General features: G+C 51.3%; 1 long non-coding RNA gene across 2 annotated transcripts; it reads left to right on the plus strand.

Annotated features, from left to right (window-relative positions):
- The first annotated feature begins 294 nt into the window (after positions 1-294).
- LOC141974508 (uncharacterized) lies at positions 295-6,435 on the plus strand. Of its 2 annotated transcripts, XR_012635756.1 has the most exons (4): positions 295-432; positions 2,528-2,580; positions 4,481-4,547; positions 5,320-6,435. It is a non-coding gene; the product is annotated as an uncharacterized LOC141974508 (long non-coding RNA). The 2 variants fall into 2 exon arrangements; XR_012635757.1 differs by lacking the exon at positions 4,481-4,547 and having other exon boundaries at positions 5,320-6,431.
- Positions 6,436-6,890: the final 455 nt, after the last annotated feature.

The raw sequence follows: 6,890 nt of genomic DNA on the forward strand, positions 1-6,890 counted from the left end.
CACACCCTGACCGTTGTGTAGGAGCAACACATTGCTCCATCCAAGGACGAGGACCAGATATGAACCCTGGGAAGTTAATTAAAGGACAGTAATCGTGGGAAGCTTCCTTGGCCTGGCCTCAAGGCCTGAGAATTAGGATTGTAGTAGATAGAGGCTGGAAAATAAGAATATTAATCAAAGTCATGTATTCCTTTGTTGTGTCTTTTTGCGGTGGAAGTAGGTAATGCGCAGGGGGGAGAAATATAATAAAAGGGAAGGTGGAAAGCTGACAGGCAGCAGCCCTTTTCAGCTAACCAGCTTGCTTGCTTGGATAAACCTGTGTTCTGTCTCATCATTGAACCGCCACAACTGGCGCCCAAACGTGGGGCCCTCAGCACTCACCTCGCCCGGCAAGGGTTTCAGACGCGTCACTCATCCGCTTCGCGGATCCCGGTGAGTATTTTTCATTGTGGTAAGTATGGGAAGCTCCCTCTCTGCTTTGCAAGTGCAACACCGCAATGAGCTACAGTATCTGCTGCGTAAGGCTCAGCATGACTGCCCCGCTCGAGAACTCACTCTCCTGCTACAGGAGGTGAGTGCCCAGTGCCCGTGGTACCCTGAAGCCGGAACCCTTAAGCTAGCGGACTGGGAGCGGTTGGGCCAGACATTGCATGAAGAGCCTCGGGCGCCCGTGCAGGCTTTACATGCCTGGCACCTCTGCCGCGATGCGATACAGCGTGTTGCCTCGGACAGGCCCTCCCTCACGAGGCTGGTGATCTCGCCACGCCCGTCGGCTCCTGCAGCCACCCCCCCTCCTACCGATGCAGCACAGTGTGTCGCTTCGGAAGAACCCTCTCCCGCACCAACAGAGGGGCTGCCGATTTCGCCACCGCCGTCGGCTCCTGCAGCCATCCCTCTCCCTGCTTCGCCCCCAGTGCCTTTATTACCACCGCCTCCCTTACCTTCCCCGCCAGAGCCGGTCTGTGATTACCATCCCCCCCTGAAACCCCATGCTTCGGGGCCCCCCAGGGGGTCGTCTGCATCTGCTCAGAGGCTTTCGCTGGTGCAACAAATGGTTCACGCAGCGAAGGCTCGCTCAGATCTTACAGCAGAGGAGCTGGCTGAGCTGGTCTCGGTTTGTCCGGTGACCTGGCAGAACGATGGCCAGGGCAACCCGGTTGGAACCTGGGTCAGTTTGCCTTACTCGGTGATTAGAGAGGTAAAGAAAGCAATTCGCGAGTTCGGTCTGACTAGCACGTTTGTGCGTGGTCTCATTGAAGGGCTAGGTAGTGGATACTCCCTGATCCCTGAAGATTGGAAGGCGCTGTTGCGCATGATGCTGTCACCCAGTCAATATGTTATTTGGATTAGTGAGTATCGGCAGGAGGCGGAACGCCAGGCCCAGATTCATAGAGCGGAAGGTATTATTTTTGAGCACTTGGCAGGGGAGGGACCGTTTGCTACCGTTGAGATGCAAACTCAACTCCCTCAGGCCCTCTTCCCCCTTATTTCCACCTGCGCCCAGCATGTTTTCCGGAAGGTCCCGGATTCAGGCAAGCCTACTAAAAGCTTTGTTAGTATCCATCAGGGTGCATCAGAGTCCTTTCTGGATTTTACCAACAGATTGCAGGAGGCTATCCTCCGACAGGTGGATAACGCTGCGGCAGCTCAGGAGATCCTGTTAAAAATGGCAGTTGAAAATGCAAATGAGGATTGCCGCCACGCTCTCCAGACGGCGCAAGCCTCTGGCATTTTAGAGCTCTCAGACATGCTACGGGCGTGCCAAAACATCAAAACCCAAGCACATAAAGCTGGAGTTCTGGCTGCCGCCCTAAAAAGAACCGGGAAAGAGGGGAAGCGTTGTTACCGCTGTGGCAAGGAGGGTCACTTCCAGCGGGAGTGCCGCTCATCAAAGGCACCCGCCCGACCCTCCAAAAAGTGCCCCAAGTGTCAAAAGGGCTATCACTGGGCTAATCAGTGTCGTAGCGGGCCGGGAAACCGCGCGGCGGGTCCCCCCCGAACCCAGGGCCAAACGGGGGTGTTTCCCACTCAGACAACCGTTCCTCTGCCTTAAAATCCATAGACTCTATGCGGGCGGCGACTGCTGGAAGTGCAGGGCTTGATTTGATCATGCAGGAGGACACTGATTTTCGGCTGCCAGGGGAGGTCTGCGCCATACCTACCCAGGTGACGGGACCTCTCCCTGCCGGCTTTGTGGGTCTCATTCTCCCTCGCTCTCATGCTGGGAAACAGGGCTTTTTTGTCATCCCCGGGGTCATTGATGCCGATTACACCGGCATTATTAAGGTTCAGGTGTGGACTCATCTTCCACAGTCGCTCCCGCGTGGACGATCAATTGCACAATTGATTTTAGTCCCCTATCAGGTGCCAGCTGCCGAGGATCGAACTCGGGGCGGAGGCGGCTTTGGATCAACGTTGTCTCACTCGCCGTCTCACAGCGCGTCCTCTCCACTTATTGCTCTGACAATGTCAGTCCGCCCCTCGAAACCTCAGTTAACACTTCTCTTAAATGATGTTCCTTTCACAGGGCTGGTGGACACTGGAGCTGACGTTACGGTGATTCGTGATCCAGAGTGGCCGGTTAGTTGGCCTACGGTTCCTTCTAAAGAGTTGTGGGGGATCGGGGGTAGTAAACCCGGGCGACAGAGTTTGTCTTGGGTCACAGTCTCTACACCGGGAGGCCGTACCCTTGCTACTATCCGCCCTTTTGTGCTCCCTGTCCACCTCAATATTTGGGGCCGTGATTTACTTACAAAGCTGGACACCACCCTCGATATTAATATCTAATGGCTCAAAATCCTCCCTCACCCACATTGCCCTCCGCATTGCCCTTGGTATGGCAATCCTTAGAGCCCGTCTGGATTGACCAGTGGCCCCTCCCTCTAGAAAAGCTAAAGGCGCTTCAATCGCTTGTGCAGCAGCATTTGCTGGCACAGCGCTTGGAAAGCTCTACTAGTCCCTGGAACACCCCGGTGTTCGTTATTAAGAAAAAATCCTGTGCATGGCGGCTGTTGCATGACTTAAGGGAAATAAATAAATGCATCCAACCTATGGGCCCCTTGCAATATGGATTACCAAATCCAAATTTAATTCCTCAAACCGATCAGCTCTGTGTGTTAGATTTAAAAGATTGTTTTTTCACCATCCCCCTTTGCCCACAAGATCGCGAAAAATTCGCGTTCACGGTGCCACAATATAATAATCAGCAACCCTCTCAAAGGTATCAGTGGAAGGTCTTACCCCAGGGAATGCAAAATAGTCCAACCTTGTGTCAGCTTTTTGTGGATCGGGCCCTCACCCCTTTTCGTGCCCGGTACCCTACGCTAAAGGTCTACCATTATATGGATGACATTTTGCTTAGTGGTCCCCAGGTCACGGAACAACAGATTGAATCTTTGTCTCAAATCCTCGGCCAAAATGGCCTGTTGGTGGCACCAGAAAAAATCCAACGCTCTTATCCCTACCACTACCTCGGCCATAAGGTTTTACAAACCTATGCTGCTCCGGTTCGTCCGGCACTAACTCTACCTCAACCCCTAACCCTTGTTAAATTACAACAGATTTTGGGTCATTTAAATTGGATTCGGCCCTATTTTCGTCTCCCCACCTCAATGCTGCAGCCGTTGTTCGAGCTCCTACGTGGAGCCCGAGCACCGGGTGCAGTTATTGCCATCACTAAAGAGCACATTGCCTGCATTCGACAAATTAATGCAGCATTAAGTCAGCAGTTTGTGGACAGACCCCCTGAGGTCCGTCCCCTACGGCTGATTCTTCTTGCCACCCCTCATACGCCCACTGCGGCTCTGTTTGTACCCCGTACGAATACAGCCGTCTCTATCATAGAGTGGCTGTACCTCTCCTCCACTCCTCCTCGGAATATTTACCCATATCTAGATGCCCTGTCTGATCTTGTTCGTAAAGCCCGCCACCGTGCAGTGCAACTTACTGGCACTGATTTAGTTGATATTGTGTTCCCCTTGTCCCGTAGTGAATTTGATTCCTTGTGCCACACCTCTTTGGCTTGGCAGGTTGCTCTTTGTGATTATGTGGGAGAAATTTCTTATAATCCCCCAAAAGATCCTCGGTTGGTAATTACACAAAAGGTGCCTCTAATTGTTCATCGTCTTAGCCGCTCTCAACCCATTGTTTCTGCTGTTACTCTTTTTACTGATGGCTCTCCACATCGAGGTGTCGTCACCTATCAATCAGGTGACCCCCCTCGTTGGCGTTCTCGTTTTACACTGCCTCAGCGTTCCGCGCAGCGTTCAGAACTGGCTGCTGTTATTTTAGCCTTTCAACTTTTCGCTGATTGTCCCTTTAATTTAATTGTGGACACCCATTATGTTTATCAAGTGATTGATCATTTACCCCTTGCCCTCATTACCCCTCAGGTCGATGCGGACCTCCTTCGCCTATTTTTGTCTTTGCAATATCTTATTTCCACTCGTAATTTCCCTTATTTTGTTGCTCACATTCGCAGTCATACCCCTCTGCCTGGGTCACTCACTGAGGGCAATGCACGCGCTGATCGCGCGTTACGTGGTCAGGTAAATTCCCTCTTTTCTGACCCCATTGAAAGCCATGCCTTTTTCCATCAGTCTGCCTCTGTTTTGGCCCGGCAGTTTCACATTCCTGCTGATCATGCACGTTCCATTGTTCGTTCCTGCCCCCACTGTGCCGCTGCTGCTCCTACTTTTTCTTATGCCGTTAACCCCAGAGGTACCGCAGCAAATCAGCTATGGCAAATGGATGTCACTCATGTGCCACAGTTCCGCCCCTATTCCTTTTTACATGTTTCTGTTGATACTTATTCGGGATTTCTGTGGGCAACCCCACAGCGTGGGGAAGCCACTGCTAAAGTTATTCACCATTTGCTAGCCTGTTTTTCTGTTATGGGTCGCCCAAGCCAAATTAAAACGGATAATGCCCCAGCTTACTGCTCCACAGCCCTCTCCACTTTTTGCGCCCAATGGAACGTCCGTCTTAAACACGGCATCCCTTATAATTCCACGGGCCAAGCCATTGTTGAACGTGCCAATCGCACGCTCAAAACCTTGCTTGATAAACAATTAAAACAAGGGGAGCTGCGTCTCCGAACCTTAGGAGACATTCAACAACAAATGCATATCCTTTTGTTTACTTTAAATAATTTAACGCTGAACGCAGATCAGCAGACCCCCGCGGATCGCCATTTTCACAAATCTGAGGTACTGGAAAGACCGCGTGTCTTTTACCGTCAGCTGCCCGATCCGCAGTGGCTGGGCCCAGTACCTCTAATCACTTGGGGTCAGGGATATGCTGCTGTGTCTCTCCCTGCAGGACCGTTGTGGGTTCCAGCCCGGTGTGTGCGACCGGCACTGAAACAGCATGGCGTGGCGCCAGGGGCTGTCGAACCCCATACCGGAGTTTCAGCTGACCTTGGAGGAGAACGTGGTGCCTCCCGGGTCGACAACGGCGGGACGGAAACGGAAGAGGCGTAGCGTCCCAAGCCAGCCCGTGACATGGGGAGCAGTAAAAGCATTGGTCGCGGCGGCTCAACGAAGACTGGCAGCAAATCAACAGCCAGAGACTCCTGAGACTTTGTTTGTGGCGATTCTCGCCCAAATCACTGCTAATTCTGTGCTGATTGTATGCCTTTTGTGTCTGCTATTTCCTGTAGGGGTTGGCTCGGGAGCGCTTCCCCCGTTACGGGCCCGAATGACATATAACATATGGGAAAGATTGGCTTCAATAGCAAATGTTACCCACTTTTGTTTGTCTGATTCTGTAGCAGCCGGAGAATTGTTAGGTACATGCCTTATACCAGTATGTCATCACCCTGAGGAAATAGGGAATGAGACAATGCTCGCTGCTTACGCGAATCTCTCTTCCCAGTACTCTGGCATGGCTAATTGGGGCCCGGCCAACTATACCTTGCCTCACACGGCTATATCCCTCCACACACCGTACCCGGCCGGGGCCAACAATGTCACCTGTGCGCGTGTGGTTAACTGCACTAGTACAAAGGTGCCCTTGGGCTGTCGGCAAATTCCTCAACCCCTCTTAAATTGTTCCCGCGCTGTGAATGTTTCATACAATTATGGCCATATCTTCCTACCATCAGGGTGGTTTTTTACCTGTGGCTCATGCACCTTTAGTTATATTCCTGCAAATTTAAGTGATGGCACCCTTTGCTGTCTTAGTAGAATGACGCTTATATTGCCTTTTGCCAGCCAAAGGCACAGTAAAAGAAGTGTACCCCTTTCAGATAATTGTGTTGCAGATGTTGAGCTTTTTAGTCGCGCTGAGTATACTGCTTTAGCGGCCTCCATTGTTGGGGTCCCCGGGCTTGCCACTTATACAGCCAGAACCCTAAATGCCCTGGCGTGCTTTGCAGCGAAGGCAATTAACACAACATCCCAGGCAATTGCCCTACTTAACGCAGAGCAACACGAATTAAGGGATGCAATTTTGGATAACAGAGCAGCCATTGATTTTCTGCTCTTAAAACATCACCTAGGCTGTTCCACGTTTCGGCATATGTGTTGTTTTAATTTAACTGATAATAGTCGTTCCATAGAATCTAGACTGGCCGAGTTGGCCAATCTTACGGCACACATACGTCAAGATGTGGGGTTTGAGGGCTTTTGGAATTGGCTTACAGGTTGGCTGCCATCTCTAGGATGGCTGCGACAACTTTTCGGTTATGCTGTGTTTGTGATCATTGAGCTTATTTTTTGCTGCTGCTGCGTACAATGTATTCCCTCTTTGCTAAGGCTTTGTAGAGATTCGCCCTGGCAAGCTCCCCGAGTTATGTCCTTGTCAGTCTGGGAGTTAAATTGCTTGCAAAAGCAAATTGACGGCTACCATGAGATGGCCGAGTATAATTAAACAAAAATCGGGGGAATGAA

Source organism: Natator depressus, chromosome 19, assembly GCF_965152275.1.
Source record: "Natator depressus isolate rNatDep1 chromosome 19, rNatDep2.hap1, whole genome shotgun sequence".
In the NCBI taxonomy this organism is placed as follows: Eukaryota; Metazoa; Chordata; order Testudines; family Cheloniidae; genus Natator; species Natator depressus.